Below are 18,562 nucleotides of genomic sequence, written 5' to 3'. Positions count from 1 at the left end.
CTGTTCCTATATCTTATGCTCTTCATAAGATGTGGTCACTCATCCAAGTGGCTTTCTGGTAAATGTTTCCGCAGGGATTGATCCCCCTGTGATTCACTTGTCTTTTTGTCCCTCCCCGCAAATCTCCCTCCTGGCACTTAGCCCTGCCAGCAGCAGAAGTGCTACACCTGCCTATTCACCTCCTCCCTCTCTTCCATTCAGGGCCACAAACAGTCCTTCTAGGTAAGGCAACACTTCACCTGTAAACAGGTCGGTGTCGTCCACTGTATCTGGTGCTACTGATGTGGTCCTCTTGACAGTGGCGAGACCACACGTAGATTAGGTGTCTGCTTTGTCGAGCACTTCCACTCTAGCCACAAAAAAAAAGCATTATCTGATGGCCCATCATTTTAATTCCTATCTCCATTTCCATTCTGAAATGTTGGACCATGGCCTCCTCTTCTGCCATGATGAGGCCACTCTCAGGTTGGAGGAACAACACCTCACATTCTACCTGATGGCATGAACATTGATTTCTCCAACTTCCGGTTAATTATTTTCCTTCTCCCCTTCCCTCTTTTCTTAAATTCCCTACTCTGGCCTCTTATCTCTTTTCCTCACTTGCCTATCACTGCCTACCCCACCCCCGGTGCCCCTCCTCTTTCCCTTTCTCCCATGTTCCACTTTCCTCTCCTATCAGATTCCTTCTTCTACAACCTTTTACCTTTTCCACTTATCACCTCCCAGCTTATTACTTCACCCTCACTCACCTGGCTTTACCTATCACCTTCTGGATTGTCCTCCTTCCCCTCCCATCTTCTTATTCTGGCATCTTCCCCCTTCCTTTCCAGTCCAGATGAATAGTCTTGATCGGAAAGGTTGACTATTTATTAATTTCTACAGATGCCTGCCTGACCTGCTGAATTCCTCCAGCATTTTGTGTGGGTAGCTCTGGAGTTCCAGCTTTGACAATAGACAATAGGTGCAGGAGCAGGCCATTTGGCCCTTCGAGCCTGCACCGCCATTCAATCTGATCATGGCTGATCATCCACAATCAGTACCCCGTTCCTGCCTTCTCCCCATATCCCTTGACTTCGCTATTTTTAAGAGCTCTATCTAACTCTTTCTTGAAAGCATTCAGAGAATTGGCCCCCACTGCCTTCTGAGGCACAGCATTCCATAGATCCACAACTCTCTGGGTGAAAAAGTTTTCCCTCAACACCGTTCTAAATGGCCTACCCCTTATTCTTAAACTGTAGCCTCTGGTTCTGGACTCCCCCAACATCAGGAACATGTTTCCTGCCTCTAGCGTGTCCAATCCCTTAATAATCTTATATGTTTCAATCAGATCCCCTCTCATCCTTCTAAATTCCAGTGTATACAAGACCAGTCACTCCAATCTTTCAACATACGACAGTCCTGCCATCCTGGGAATTAACCTCGTGAACCTATGCTGCACTCCCTCAATAGCAAAAATGTCCTTCCTCAAATTTGGAGACCAAAACTGAACACAATACTCCAGGTGGAGTCTCACCAGGGCTCTGTACAACTGCAGAAGGACCTCTTTACTCCTATACTCAAATCCTCTTGTTATAAAAGCCAGCATGCCATTAGCTTTCTTCACGGCCTGCTGTACCTGCATGCTTACTTTCAGTGACTGATATACAAGGACACCTAGATCTCGTTCTTCTTCCTCTTTTCCTAACTTGACACCATTCAGATAGTAACCTGCCTTCCTGTTCTTGCCACCGAAGTGGATAACCTCACATTTATCCACATTAAACTGCATCTGCCATGCATCTGCCCACTCACCCAACCTGTCCAAGTCACCCTGCATTTTCCTAACATCCTCATCATATTTCACACTGCCACCCAGCTTTGTGTCATCTGCAAATTTGCTAATGTTACTTTTAATCCCTTCATCTAAATCATTAATGTATATTCTAAATAGCTGTGGTCCCAGCACCGAGCCTTGCGGTATCCCACTAGTCACTGTCTGCCATTCTAAAAAGGACCCCTTAATCCCTACTAGTCCTGTCTGTCAACCAATTTTCTATCCATGTTAGTACCCTACCCCCAATACCATGTGCTCTAATTTTGCGCACTAATCTCCTTTGTGGGACCTTATCATAGGCTTTCTGAAAGTACAGATACACTACATCCACTGGGTCTCCCATGTCCATTTTCATATTTACATCCTCAAAAAATTCCAGAAGATTAGTCAGGCATGATTTCCCCTTCATAAATCCATGCTGATTCGGACTGATCCTGTTACTGCTATCCAAATACGTCGCTATTTCATCGTTTATAATTGACTCCAGCATCTTCCCCACTACTGATGTCAGGCTAACTGGTCAATAATTCCCTGTTTTCTCTCTCCCTCCTTTCTTAAAAAGTGGGATAACATTAGCTACCCTCCAATCCTCAGGAACTGATCCTGAATCTATAGAACATTGGAAAATGATTACCAATGCAACCACGATTTCTAGAGCCACCTCCTTAAGTAGCCTGGGATGCAGACCATCAGGCCCTGGGGATTTATCAGCCTTCAGTCTCATCAGTCTATCCAACATCATTTTCTGCCTAATGTGAATTTCCTTCAGTTCCTCCAATACCCTAGGTCCTCTGGCCACTATTACATCTGAGAGATTGTCTGTGACTTCCCTAGTGAAGACAGATCCAAAGTACCTGTTCAACTCGTATGCCATTTCCTTGTTCCCCATAATAAATTCACCCGTTTCTGCCTTCAAGGGCCCAGCTTTGGTCTTAACTAATTTTTTCCTCTTCACATACCTAAAGAAGCTTTTACTATCCTCCTTTATATTCTTGGCTAGCCTACCTTTGAACCTCATCTTTTCTCCCCGTATTGTCTTTTTAGTTATCTTCTGTTGTTCTTTGCAGAATTTCTTGTGTTTCCAGTAGAAGTGTATTTCTTTTGACTAAAATCCCCCACTCCAAAGAAAACAGGAGAGCTTGTTCAAAGGGATGGGGTTTAAACTGATTTTAAGAGAAGGGAGCTGCTGCAGCTGATAGGTCTAGAGAGGGAAATTTCACAATGCAGGATTGTCAGTGGTGGAAGGTAATTTGTGATGTGAGGAGATCAAGGTCACACAAGGTCCACTTTAGGAGATGTAGAGAGAGTGAAACAGTTCTGAGATTTGAGGGCCAGTGGGTATCAGCGCGGGAGAAGACAAATCAGCCTTGGGTAGACCTCATGAGCACAGATGTTTTCCGTGCCTCCTATTTTCTGGTGGAGACTGAGGTCCTTTGGTGTTTGCAGGCCTCTCCTTCACATGTTCCCCAAGTCTGTTGTCACCAGTACAATCTTCTATGCGGTGGTTTGCTGGGGCAATGGCATCAACACAAGTGATGCCAACAGGCTCTATAGACTGATTAGAAAGGCTGGCTCTGTTGTAGGAGTCAAACTGGACACACTGGGGGCTGTGGTAGAGCAAAGGACCCTACGGAAAATCCTGGCAATTCTGGACAATGTTTCTCACCCTCTGCATGCCACCTTGGCTGAACAGAGGAGCACCTTCAGTAAAAGACTAAGACCACTGCGCTTTTCTAAAGAGCGCGATATGAGGTCATTCTTACCCTCGGCCATTAGGCTCTATGAGTCAACCTATAGCTGGGGAAGTGACGACCCCTCCTGTTAGACTGCTTGTGGTAACTTTTTTTAATTCTTTCTACTTCTTTTCTAATGTTTATATCTGCACACTTGTAATGCTACTGTGACACTGGGATCATTAAAGTATCTATCTATAGAGAAAAGGAGGCCATGAAAGGATTTAAATTAAAGAAAGGCAAAGAACGGGATACCTTGGGTGGTGAGGACCTGGAAGCAAATCGGGTCACTGATCCGATCATGACAGGTTGGCATATTTTGGAGCAGCATTACGGGATACCAGCAGTGGAGTTCTCGAGGATATGATCTGGTAAAGTGGACATGCAAGCATCATTAGGTCAACCCCGATCTCCACAAAGATTTGTGGCAGAAAAGGAAGATTTTACCGAGGGATTTGTTGTAAAATTTTCAGACATCCAGGCCAGGAATGGTGGAGGGAGCAGGGTAAATAAGTGCGAAAGGAAGCGGGGGTGGGGGGGGGGGGGAGGTCAGAGAGGAAAGGGGTTGGGTGAAGAGGGCAGGAACTGAGAATGCCATGGACCTCTGAGGCCAGTTTGCGTTCGTTCTCTCTCTCTCTCTCTCTCTCTTTCTTTCTTTCTCTCTTTCCCCCTCAGCTTTCCAAAATAGCCCACATACTCACCACTGCATCTGTTATCGATCTGGTTGTTTGAGGAACGATGGTTGGAGCAGTGGTTTTCTCAAGGACAGAGGACATGGGTGGACTGAGTGTTAGGGAGTAATGAGTGAGAAGACCAGAGGTTTAAAGAGAGGAGATGGGGGGTTGCATTGTGCAGATAAGGAATGAGAGGGCCGAATGACTGTGTGTAGGAGTGAGGGAGGAAAGTATAAGGGTTGTTGGGAGGTAGGAAGAAGCTAGGGAGTGCAGGAGGAACGTTAAAGAGCAGATGCAAAGATAAGGACTAAGGGTGAGTTGTGTTGACTGAAGGATGGGCTGGCAGAGGGTACGTAGGGATGAGGTAGTGAAAAGAAGCAACACAGTTTCTATTTATGTCTGTTTGTTGTAGTCTTGCGAGTTGCTAATGCATCTTTTGCTGAATTTAATTACTATCAAGCATAATTCTAAAAGATAGAGAAGAAATAAAGATTAGCTTTATTTATCATGTGTACATCAATGCATCGAAATACACAGTGGAATGGGGCATTTACGTCAACGAATAACACAGTCTGACTATGTGCTGGGATAGCACGTAAGTGTTGCCATGTTTCTGGCACCAACATAGTATGTCCACAACTTACTAATCCTAACCTGTACGTCTTTTGGAATGTGGGAGGAAACCGGAATAGCTGGAGGAAATGTACGCTGCACAGTCACAGGGAAAAACTATAAACTCTTTACAGTATAAACTTCTTATACCAAAATAAGAAATACACTGAATCAATTGATTTAAAAACAATTCAATGCTCTAATTCACAGAATCTAAATCATCTGTCCCATGCCAGGATAAAATTTGTGTACCATTATGATTATGGATCATTTGCCATAGAGTCCTTCAGCCACGTTAAGATGATTTGAAATCCAGCATTAGCTCTTTCACTATGAGATAACTTGCTGGGATAAACTGTTGGTAACTTGCATGCTTGCGGTCATTTACCACAAGTCTCGCAAAATGGGCTTCAGTAAAAAGTAAAGAAGATAGCAGGCACATAGAAGTGTTATGAAGATCTTGCTAAGCCAAAGCCCACATTACGAAATGTTAAGTATGTATGGCTAAGCAGAAGTATATTCCTTAAATTAAAGGCTCATGACAGAATGAGCCACGAAGATTAGTTATGTTGTTCTTCAGAATTCTTTTAAACTACCAGCACAGTAGACCAGTGTATGTATATATATATATATACACACACACACACACACACACACACACACACACACACACACACACACACACACACACACACACACACACACACACACACACACACACACACACACACACACACACACACACACACACACACACACACACACACACACTTCTTCATGACTTGTTTCCCCTGAAAACTGTCCTTGTAATCCTCACCATGTGACTTCGATTCTTCTCAAAAACCATGGTAACATTACCAACTCCTCACTGACTTTGTAGAACCGAGCCAACATCTTTGCTGTTTTGGGGTTGGGTGGTGGACTATGGCCCTACAATATGAACCTTTATCAGATTTCAATCCTATGATTACCTCTAACAAGTCAGAAGAACTGAACTCCTTCTTTCTCCCTATTAATCCCAGATGACAAAAACAACATGTAGTTTTACAGAATCATCTATTTCACCTCTTTTAGAAATCAGGAAGGTGCATGCAGGTTATACTCAAAGAGCAACAATATTTTCCCTCTTATTGACACTCTCCAATTAATATCTTTCTTTTAATTTTGTGCTTGTTTGAAGGTATCTTCCCACATGCAATGGGCCTCGTCACACAAAAGAAATGTATAGTAGTGAACTGACTACACCAAGTGACTTGGAATGAAGGTTACTGTTCATGTAACAAGAACCAACAGCAAATTATGTCAACTCTTGAACCATTTTTTAAAATTATGGATATTAGTCTCTATAGATACTGCCAAGTTGCAAAAGCAATAGTTCATTAAGTTTGTAACCTAACTTTCAAATCTTATTTGTAATTCTATCAGTTGATGCTTATGACTGAAGGGATTCAAGCAATAAGGAACCAAAATCCTAATTCGATCATCCTGCCCAGAGCCCTCAGAAATTGTGCCTTGTCATAACCTGGAGCTGGGCTGTTCACCCCTTTACGTGACTCATTTTGAAGGGATGCTAATCTTGCGTTCATCAGCACGTTAACCAAACCTTTTACCCTTTGGCTAAATATATTTAGCACAGAGGGGCCCATACAATGGAAACTCGGTGAGTGGATTACAGATGTAATTCCAAGGAATATATAGAAAATTCTAGTTGAAATATTTTTAAAAATATATATTGCTCACAGAATGCTCAGTGTAATAATAATTTCTTCCTGCTTTTTAAAAGGTATCAATAAAAGTTAGTCAATAGGTTGAATAAGTAATTTATTTTTATGAAAGAGTTCTATTTCTATTTCATCTGATTAAACAAAATGTCTAATGATGAAAGACAGACGTTCCAAAAAATGTGTTACATTATGCCAACAGCAATCACTGGATTGTCCTCTGCATAAGCATGTTATCAGCTAAGACAACCCTTTTTTTATGCCATGGAGTCTTACCACTAACCGAGGGGTCCATGGATTCCAGGTTGGGAACCCCTGGACTAAGAGTAAGCTAATAAATAAAACTTCAACAGCACCAACTTATGGTCCCATCATAATCACCATTCACACTTATTAAGAGTATAAAGGTCTGTACATTCTAGTTCTGTGAGTGTGGGAAAGCCTTCGGTATGGTCCACCTTTCTTCCACTTGCGAATGGCAGCATTCATTTAAAGAGAGGTATACATAGTTCATAATGAGTTTTTTAAGTGAACATTAAAATATTTACAATGTATTAGAAGAGGCACTGTGCTACTCTTGAGAACAATTCCAAATGTATAAGGAACTGCATTGCCATAAGCGTTGAATATTTGGGCATCTGCTCTTTAGTGGTGCATTTGAACTTGGTTAAGATAACTTCTCAGTTAACACATAGTAGAAATAGCACTCTTGAACTTGGATATAAGGTGAATTTCAAACACTATCGAAGTACAGGGTTGACCAAAGATTTCAGCTTGTTTTCAATGTTTTCCACGCCTACAACAGTGAGAACAAGAACGTGGTTCTATGTAGTGGACTATTTTTTGAAATCCTAATTTTCCCTTGTGTTCAAACTTGAAAGATCAAAGTAAACCTATTTCCAAAGTGCACATTTGCCCCCATACACAACCCCGAGATTTGTTTTCTTGTGGGCATTCACAGTAAGTACAAAGCAACACAACAGAATGAATAAGAGACCACATTCAACAGGACAGACGAACAAGCAATGTGCAAAAAGACAGGAACCTGTGCAAATACAAACGGAAAAACAAATAATACATAATAATCAATAAATATCAAGAACATGAAGTGAAGGATCCTTGAAGGTGAGTCTGTAAGTTCACCCAATGCACATAACAGTCCGCAAGCTCTGACTCCATGGAAAGCAAGAACAGTGTATTTATCAGAATCAGAATCAAACTTTAATCGCCAAGTACCAATGCACATACAAGGAATTTACTTCCGGCAGATGTTGTCTCTCTGCTCATAACAATAATAATGATAAATATAAACAAAAATATAGATTATACATACAGGAAGTGCAATCCAAGTAATAGCCGACAGTTAACCGGCAGTTAACTGTTCAGCAAAGTGACCGCAGTAGGGAAAAAACTTCTCCAGTGCCTATTAGTCTTAGTCTGGAGGGATCTGAAGCGCCTACCAGACGGAAGCAGATCAAACAGTCCGTGCGCAGGATGGGAGGAGTCCTTTATGATGTTCCCCGCCCTCTTCTTCAACCTGGAAGAGTACAGGTCCACAATAGAGGGCAGGGAGGCTCCAATGATGCGCTCGGCAGTCCTCACTGTGCGCTGTAGTCTGGTTCTATCCTGCTTGGTGGCAGCTCCAAACCACACAATGATGGAGGTGCACAGGACAGACTCAATGACTGCAGTGTAGATTATAAGGACGATTTCACATTAGGTAATGAACTGCCAGGCACTACAAGAGAACTTTTATTCAGAGATATACAGCATGGAAACAGGCCATTTAGCACACCACATCTATGCTGACAAGTACTAATCTCTTCTTCTAGTGCCTGGTCTTTTAAGCCTCAGTGATTCAAGTACTCATAAGACCATATGACATAGGGGCAGAATTAGGCCATTTGGCCCATCGAGTCTGCTCCACCATTCAATCATGAGTGATTTATTATTCCTCTCAACCCCATTCTCTTGCCTTCTCCCCAGACTCATGCGGACACTTTTTAAATACTATCAGTGTCTCTGCTTCCACGTCTCTCTGATTATTGCAGTTTATCCTTGTTTTCACCCTTCATCATTTGAGACACCTCAGCCACCTTCTCTCATGGGAAAAGGCTGAGACCCTCCAGTCTCTCCTCATCAATGAAACACTCCATCGCATCGTGGATTTTCCTCTCAGGCATGAAGACATCCTTCCTATAGTGCGGTGACCAGAGTTGCACACAGTACTCCAAAATGAGGTCTGACCAATGTCTTATTAAGTTAGAGCATAACCTCCCTATTCAGTGTCCCAACTAATGAAGACCTGTATCCCATGACATGCAGGGCCAATGGATCCAGCACATCATGAATAGGAGACCTTGATCATATGTAGGGTCCACATATTCAAATGAAAGGATGATTTGACACAAAGACCAATAATGATTGATGGTCCTTTGCATGGGCACACACCAACTTCAAATCTGGCACCAGCATCTTCAGTCTTTGTCACAGAGATGTCCCTTTTGCTGCTGCCTATCCAAGCATTATGGTGACTGAAACAGCCCTGTTAAATAGTAGGAAGGAGAGTTAATGAAGAAAAATATTTCTGCTTTCAAGTCAAATTCTGGTTTCTCATGGCTGAAAATATAGCAATTTAGATTTATTATATTAACCTCATGCAGACCCCATTACATGTACAATGAAAACATTTGTGACAGAACTGAAACCTAAAACTACCACAAATTGTCTCAGAGAATGTTTTACTATGTAATTAGCCTAATTACAGGAAAACATATTGCTGTGTTATTATAGGCTGAAGTCCACTGGCTTTTACTGAGGGAGATACCACGCCCCATCCCCCTATTCTGTGTGCAGACACATACACACTACACACACATTTGACCTTCAACCGTGATCTGAGATCATGCTACCTTCACATCTGTCCTCTGAGCATTAAAATAAGGCACATACTAGGAAACAAAAAAAAAATACTCGCGGCAATAATTGCTCAGGAACCCAGCAAGCATAACGTCACGTGCATCAGTCAGAATCTGAATCAGGTTTGATATCTCTGGCATATGTCATGAAGTTTGTTGTTTTGCGACAACAGTACATTGCAACACATAAAAATAAAACACTATACAATTGCAATAAAAATGTATATCTAAATTAAGTAAGTCGTGCAGAATGAGAGCAAAACAAAAATAATAAAGTAGTGTTCCCTCGTCGTCTGTTCAGAAATCTGATGACTGGTTCAATGTGATGGCAGTGTACTGGGATTTTAATACTTTAGGGAGCTTACAAAAACAAATTCCCTTTTTCACAAACAGATTGTGAAGGAAAAAAAAAGCATTCATTAATTTCTCAGCTCTTTTGTTCACTGGTTTTGGAATACCAGTTTTGAGAAGGTTAAATAGGCATGCATGATCTGAGAAAACTACAGACCACGGACACTAATGGACCCTTTATCACATTAATGGCCAATGACCTCACAAATGTAACTTTTCAGTGAACTACACCTTCTAAAAATTAGCATTTGTAAACCATATACACAGTGGCCACTTTATTAGGCATACCTGCAGACCTGCCCATCAATGCAAATATTTAATCAGCCATTCAATGCATGCAGACTGGTGAAGAGTTTCAGTTGTTGTTCAGACCAAACATGCAAATGGGAAAGAAATGTAATCTAAGGGACTTTGACCGTGGAATGATTGCTGGTACCAGATGGGGTGGTTTGAGTATCTCAGAAACTGCTGATCTCCTGGGATTTTGACACACAACAGTCTATAATGTTTACAGAGAACTGTGCAAAAAAAAACCAAAAAGCAACCAGTGAGCAGCACTTCTGTGTGCAAAAATGTCTTGTGAATTAGAGGTCACAGGAGAATGGCTAGACTGGCTCAAGCTGACAGGAAGCTAAGAGTAACTCAAGTAACCATGTGTTACAACACGGGTGTGCAATAGAGCAACTCTCAATACACAACACGTCAGACCTTGGAGTGGATGGACTACAGCCGCAGAAGACCACACAGAGTTCCATTCCTGTATCTAATAAAGCGGTTACTGAGCGTATGTGTAAGATAAATGGAATAAAGGATAGTTTAAGGCAGCGCCCTACTGAAATCAAAGCACCATAGGTTAGACATTGCAAAATCTCAGTGTGAGGGGTGAGGGATTTACCTCTTTGGCGGTGGAGGGCTGTGAAGGCCCTTTGACTTTGATATTTCCTAAGTGATTACAACCAGTTCAAAAACAACTTAAGATATTGCATGCAACACACTCAGCAAGTCAGGCAGCGTCTGCTGGACAGAAATGGACAATCAATATTTCCAGGCGGGTGGAAGGGTCATGATCTGAAACGTTGATCGTCCTTTCTCCTCCATCGATGTTGCCTGACCTGCTGAGATCCTCCAGTGTTTTGTACATTGCTCCATATTCCAGCCTCTGCAGTCTCTAGTGTCCCTCTTGAAATGTTACATTTTCATTTGAAAAAAGATCCTCAACAAACTTAATCTTCCCTGGGCTTTCTCTGGTGAACGGATAGCTTTTGTGAAGGTACCTCCTGAAATATAACATTTTCATTTTAAAAAAGATCCTCAACAAACTTTATCTTCCTTGGGCTTTCTCTGGTGAAGGGATAGCTTTTGTGAAGGTACCTCCTTTACCATTTACCACAGGAAATAAGTGAAGAGAAAGTTCTGAGTACATTTTCATTCTATCTCTTATGATCTTCCCTTGAAGGTTAATAATCTCTCATTTGAGATACAATGATATGTCAAAGATCTGCTATTTCTTCAAAACTTATGTTATCTTTGTAGGGCACACTGAGAATCTAGTGGAATGATATACCTACCACTGACGAACCTCTGGCCACATGTTTCATAACTAAAGGTTAAACACACTAAACTCCATTCACAATCTGAAACGTGTTCCATTTCAGAGGCAGAGAGTACAGCACATCGAAACTGCAATATTTAGTGACATTGAGTGGGAGTGAATTTCTCAGTAAAGGCTGTTCTCTGGTGTGTTCCTTTGGCAAATCAGGCGAGTTTGTCTTGTTAGGACAATCTGCTATACCAGCACAAAATACTGGTTACTGTCAAGCACTGCATTTTTTGTAATGCCTTCCACAGTAGTGTTACATGAACAAACTAAGGATGTTACAAAGGCTTCATAATCTCTTAAAAACATCCATCTACTGCTCCAGGGCTTGGCAGGGTGGTGAGGATGATCTTATTAGTGAAAGAACAAAGCCAAAAGTACGGAAACAAAACATGTGAGGAGTCAATCGATGATTTAACTGCAGTTTATACAGGAAGTAAAATAATGGTCTGCTACACCCTGATGAGGCAGTGGCTTTGAGATAATCAAACACTCCTTACAAACGCTGAGTAATCTCAAAATTACAGGCTGGCTTAGAAATGCAGTTAAAAGCTTAATCTGCCAGCCACTTGTTCAAGGAGTTCAATCCGCTCTCAGCCAAGTTGCTCGTAGGGGAGCCCATCAACAGTGAAAGAGCTCCCTGCAGGGAGGTGAGTTGGACAAAGGCAGTGTGAGTGACTGCGCTCCACCTGAATGCAGTCCAGCACGGCGAACACATCCTTCCCGTGGAGTTTCCTACACAAATTGATCCATCAATTACAAACAGCCATTGATACAAAATTAAGCAATCCAGCCGCACAGATCCCGTGTTGCTATCACTCACACAGCATCCTGCGAAGGCCGAGACAATTGCTAAATTAGATCCAGGACACCAATCATTTTAACATGCCAGGCAACTGAAGTTTGCTCCAAGTTCGTCTGGCTCATGATTTTGGCAGCATTCTTTAGACTGCAGCTACCAGTGGACGCTAGACATTGACCTGCCGAGTCACTGAACACATACATCTGCGTATTGGGGTGCAGCAGACCTCGATCCCAACATGGCACCCACCAACAACCACTCTGACGAAATATAAGCACGTTGCCATCTGTGGTACGGTAACTATAAGGTGATTTAAAATCTGTGCACATTCAAAGGGGACATAGAGTCATAGACCACTACAGCAAAACACCAGAACTTTAGGCTTTTAACTTCCATGCTGTCTTATTGTACTGCCTAATCCCATCTATCTGTGCAACACCATAGCCTCCATTCCTCTCTCATCCATGTACCTATTAAAACTTCTCTTAAATGCTACAATTGAACGTGAAGCTACCACTTCCTCTAGCAGCTGGTTCCACACTCACATCACTCTGCCAGTGAAGAAGTTTTCCCTCAGATTTCCCTTATATATTTCACCTTTCACCCATAACTATAACCTGTAGTTCCAGTCTCACCAAACCTGCGGGGGAAAAGCCTGCATGCATTCACCAGGTGTGATTACTTATTTTTGTCATGAGCTTAACCATATATCTTATTTGCAAGTTTCTACACAAAATGGCTTTGGTGGGCAAGGGAATCAATAGCTCACTAGGACAAGCAATACTAATCTGGATAATTGTTCAGACCATTTATTTGGCTTCAGCTTCTCTGAAGGGTTCTATGTGCCCATCAGGAAGTTGGTGAATTTTCTCTCTCCAGGAACACAAAACTCAAACTTTCAGCAGTGTGCTTTACAAAGCACACTCAAAGGTCCCAATAAATAATAAGCTGCATTTTTAAAATAATCTTGAAATATCAAAGTGATTTCATAGTATTGCTAAAAAAATGTGGACACCAAATTACATGTAGAAATGTAAAAGTCAATGATCAAAAGCCTAGTCAGAAGAGGTAAGTTTTGAAAACCATCTTTGAGAATGAAAGAATGAAGAAATATTAGGTTAAGGTTTAAGACGGGCCTACCAAAGATGTGCAACAGCTTACTATTAAATCATAAGGCAAGAGAATTGACTAAGAACATCACTTGGTGGTTGGAGAATTCAAACTTTGGCCCAGGTACACTGGAAGCCCGAGTGCTGGGTACAGAGGTGAGGGTCAGGCTGATTTCGCTCACTCTCCTGTGAATGTTCAACCCTTTCTCTATGGCGGCAAGGCTGTGAACTCATCCGGCTGCTGTGCCCCGCTGGTGTGAAAACTAGGGATTAAGGCTTGGCTTGGGCCTACTCCAGCTGCTCCGGGAGCGGATCTGGGACTCACTCTGGCTCAGAATGCTGAAGGATCTTGGGGTCCACATCCACAGATTTATCGAAGTTGCCACACAATGTGGTTAAGAAGCCATATGGAGTGTTGGCCTTCATTAGTTGGGGACTTAGTTCAAGAGCCATGAGGTAATGCTACAGCCTATAAAACTCTGATTAGACTACACTTGGAGTATTGTGTTCAGTTTTGGTTCCCTCATTATTTACCAGGATGCTGTCTGCATTAGAGAGCATGTCTTCTGAAGATAGGTTGAGTGAGCTCGGGCTATTTTCTTTGGAGGACCAGAGGTTGGGAGGTGACTTGTTAAAGGTGTACAATATGATATGGGACATAGACACACTGGACAGCCAGCGATAGTTTCCCAGGGCGGAAATGTCTAAAATGAGAGGGCACAATTTAAAGGTACAAGGGGGAAAGTTTAGGGAGGATGTCAGAGCAACACACACAAAATGCTGGAGGAAATCAGTAGGCAAGGCAGCATCCATGGAAATTTCCAGCATCTGCAGATTTTCTCCTGTTTGTGGGAGGATGTCACAGCAGTTAAGATACCTTTGAACAGGAGCATGAGCAGGAAAGATTCAGGGAGGTTTGGACCAATTAAGAGCAAATGGGATAAGCAAAGATGGGATTTGGTCAGTGCAGACATTTTCCGTGCTGTATTATTCTATGACTCTATAATTAAGTGTCCCTTTCATTCACGGAAATAGCAATTTTCTATTTTACATAGTTCCATTCTAGATTATTTCACATTACTGATTATACTTATGTGTCAAAAAGAACCATTAATTAGACAGTGGAACTGTGAAATAAAAAGAGAAGATGCTGAAAATGTTCCTCAGGTCAAGTAGCATCTGTGCAGAAAAAAATGGAGTTAACACTTCAAGAACAACACACACCAAATGCTGAAGGAAGTCAGAAGGCCAGGCAGCATCTATGGAAAAGAGTAAACAGTCGATGTTTCGGGCCGAGGCCTTTCATCAGGATTGCCTGATGAAGGGTTTCACCCCGAAATATCAACTGTTTACTCTTTTCCATAGATGCTGCTGGCCTGCTCCTCCAGAATTTTGTGGGTGTTGTTTTGGATTTTCAACATTTGCAGATTTTCTCGTGTTTGCATTAGCATTTCAGGACTTTGTTTAAAGGCTGAAAAACTGGGAAAGCGTTTTAAATCGCAGAGAAGGGAGAGGAGAGAGTACAACAAAGAAAACATCAATGAGAGCATGGAGACCTAGAGGAACTGAATGACCCAGCTGGCTTTGGTGCCTGTTGAGAGAAGGTGGTGAAGAATTGTTAATCACTGCTGATGTATCTGGAGACAGACAGGGAGAACTGCTGACAGGTCTCCGTGCTATGAAACATGGCAATTTCTGGAAACTTGAGAGAGGGCTGGCAATACCTGATAGCAACTTTGACACCAGCTTTTATGAGAAAAACACTGAGTTAATGTCATCAGTTAATGACCTCATTGTGCTGGAGACGTGAGCTTACATCACAGGAACAGGCCCTTCAGACTACGCTAACCAAATTGCTTATCTGAGTTAGTCCCATTGGCTCCTGTTTGGCCTATATCCCCCTGAGCTTCTCCTATCCATATTCCTGTTCAAGTGTCTTTTAAATCTTGTAAATATCCCTGCCTCCACCACCTTCTATGGTAGCTCATTCCACATGCCCATCACCACCTGTGTGAAAAAGTTGACCCTCTAGAGCCTTTAGCGATCTTTCCGGCCTGCCTTAAACTTAAGCTCTCTAGTTTTAGATTCCCTTGCCCTGGGGAAGAAACTGTGACAATGTACTTCACTTATGTCCTTCATGATTTTACAAACCTCAATAAGGGCACCTTTTCAGCCTTCTAAACTTCAGGGACAATACCCAAGCCTATCCAGTCTCTCCTTCGGACTCAATCCTTCAGTCCTCTGAGCCTCCTGCCCTTAACGACAAAAATTACCTTTCAAGCTTAATAACATCCTTCCAATAGCCTGGTGACCAGAACTGCACACATCACAAATGGCCAGCTCTATTTCCGTCCCTTTTAGACAGATCACAGAGATTAACAAAGATCCATCGCTCCCCATCACTCCTAATCCCTCACTAGGATGACTGAGTGTTGTTCTTTGAGTTTATGCCGGTTCGGTCTTTCTCAATTCTCTTTTCTTATTCAGGACCTTAAGCGTTAACTCCATTTCACTCTCCACAGATTCTGCCTGACCTGGTGGGTAATCCCAGCATGTGATATTTTTATTTTAATATTTATGTATCATCCATCTCTCTTTGGTGAATAAAAAGAGGCGATCTTTTCCAATGTTTGTCTGAAAGGTACGTGCAAGACAGCAGGAATTCCATTGAAATGAGTCAAAAAGATTCTTACATATTTGTTGCAATAAATGAAATGTTATGGCTGATCAACATGGCATCACCTCGTGGCCTCAGTCACCTTATCAATAGAATACATGTAAGAGGAACACTCAAAGTGCTGGAGGATTTAGCAGGTCAAGCAACGTCAATGGAAATGAATAAACAGTCAACAGTTCAGGCCAAGACTCTTCTTCAGTATTCATATCCCAATTTTATCTTGCTCTGTAATACCTTCTAATCTTTTTATACTGTACATTTCAGTGGCGTCACTGCACTTCCCTGGTAAATGTTCCTTTCTGCCCCAAACTATTAGCTATAGAAGTAACAACAGTTAGTCTACACACAAAGAGGCTCTGTGAAATGCTACTGCAGTTTTGAGGGTAATTTAATAGATTAGAAATGTTGTACAAAATTATGTAGATGTTGTAACAAGCTCAAATCCTTCAATATTGATTATTCTACCACCATAAGATTTTTTTTTTTTGCTTCCCACAGCTGTGCATTTAAGAATTAAATCAAATCTGTACAGTCTAACTTGAAAACCTCAGGGATTGCTAAGGAGCAATTTTTTGCAATTATATCTGACCAAGTAATATATTACTTCGGGCCACAAGGCTATGGGTGATTGATGACCGAAAAATCTGTAGTTTGTCTCTTTCTGGAAATAATGTAAGAACTAGAAAGATCGTAGAGTAAATGGTCTGGAAATATGATATAATTATTTTCATGTTATTTTGGGAAGGAATGTGGTAGCAAATATATGCCCATAGTAAATGAGGTTTGGGGGCATCATTCTGGAATGTTTTCTTAAGGTTGAATGGCCATTAGTCTCTTAAGTACTAATGGGACACTTTCATACTTGACTACCTTAATGTTCACTGAAACTATTCTTCATTCTGATGACTGGAAACAGTGTTTTAAAGAAACATTAAATTACACTTATTCCCAGAGGTCACTGGTTATGAACTATGCTAAAATCGCATGATTAATGGGTAGTTGGGAATTTATTCAATAATTCCAGGTTAAACCCTATAGATTTCATCAATATGAAATAGCTGAAATACTACTCATTCAGAGTTTGCCTGGCATTCAAAAGGCATTTTTTTAATACAAAGTTCAGGAAAGGTTAATCAATTAATTTTCTTCATATTGAACATTTCTGTCTTTGTAATCCAGGAAAATGTTGCTATACTGATTTCTGCAATTGCAAAAAAAAAGTTCATTTTGATTAATTGCTCATATTGAAATATTGGTCTCTACAGTTGCAAATAAAAATGCATATTGGATGGAAATTAATGCATGTAGTGCTGTGGTTATACAGTATAAATACAGTGGATTCCGGTTAATTTGTCCATTGGTTAACTAGATAACATTTAAAAGAACAGAAACTAATCCAGAAAATAGCTGGGATTCCCTTTATTTATTTGGGACACTATGCTGTGCAATTGGAACAGGAGACTGCTGCTGAACAGTTTCTAACTAGAGCTAGTTGCATGAACTTGTGTGGCTGTTAGACATTACACAGTGCTTAGAGTGAAGTTTTTAAAATAGCATCAGTTGCGTATGTTTGTGTTCAAAAAGCAGTGATTTTTCTCATTGATGGTTGGTGGAAAATAAGCAGTAAGACAATTTAGAATTGTTTTGCTCAATGCAGTTTCAAGCATTCAGGCTTGGAGATGTCAGAGACGGGCAGGAGTGAAAATGAAATGATTTCACTCCTTCAACATGTTAAGAACTATCAAGAATTTGAAGATATTGACAATCATATTGAATGTTACAGTGAAGATGAAGATTTGGAGTATGCAATCATCAAAGGCTTTGTATGAAAGTAGTCCATTGTGTTTCTGCGCTAATTTTATTCCTTTGCAGTCTATCAAAAGAGCATGGCAGCATGATGGCTGTTCGTCATATCCGATGATGAGAGTAAAACCTGTGCAGGAGAGTTTTTAAAGTGGAAAAGCCATTGCACTGGGACAGTTCCACTCTCCCAATTTTAAGCCTGGGTCCAGTGCTTAAAATCATCACAAACTGAGGTCTTCCCAGATCATGGTGGATAAACGTGACTTCTTCTGTGCTTTATCATGCCCACGGCAGAACTGTTCTCTTGGCCATTGGATGTCACTGATGATCTTATGCCCCAGTATGCTGGAGCTGACTTCACATGCTAGGGCAGGCATGTCCTGATTTCTCCAGGGTAAGAGGCTACGCTCAACTGGTTTAGCCCGCCTGTCAAATCAGTGCAGCTGCTGTCGCATGTAAACAGCTACTTGGAGCCACAGGTGGAGTTGACTGTCCGGTGGGGACCAAAGGTGAGTGAGTTGCCCACAACAGGCCTCTTCACCAAAGCAGCCACCCCATACATAGATGAATTATTCTGTTGATAATTATTAGCAACTAATACACAGATTTAAGTACTAAAGCAGCATTGGTAATGATCTGATTTGTTCTGTATTTCATTTAAATTCATAATTTGTTACTCAGTTTGTCCTTTTTATACCTTTCTAACTATTTCCATGAAACTTCAGCTAATTGAGACAGCAGCCTAATTGGGC

At 41.5% G+C, this 18,562-nt stretch overlaps 1 protein-coding gene across 3 annotated transcripts in view; it reads right to left on the bottom strand.

Annotated features, from left to right (window-relative positions):
- Nucleotides 1–18,562, bottom strand: part of LOC140714720 (zinc transporter ZIP11-like) — a 770,421-nt gene that overhangs the window by 92,004 nt on the left and 659,855 nt on the right. The gene's annotated exons all lie outside the window — the stretch shown is intronic.

Source organism: Hemitrygon akajei, chromosome 22 (assembly GCF_048418815.1).
Source record: "Hemitrygon akajei chromosome 22, sHemAka1.3, whole genome shotgun sequence".
In the NCBI taxonomy this organism is placed as follows: Eukaryota; Metazoa; Chordata; class Chondrichthyes; order Myliobatiformes; family Dasyatidae; genus Hemitrygon; species Hemitrygon akajei.
This window is presented reverse-complemented; position numbering and strand designations above follow the sequence as displayed.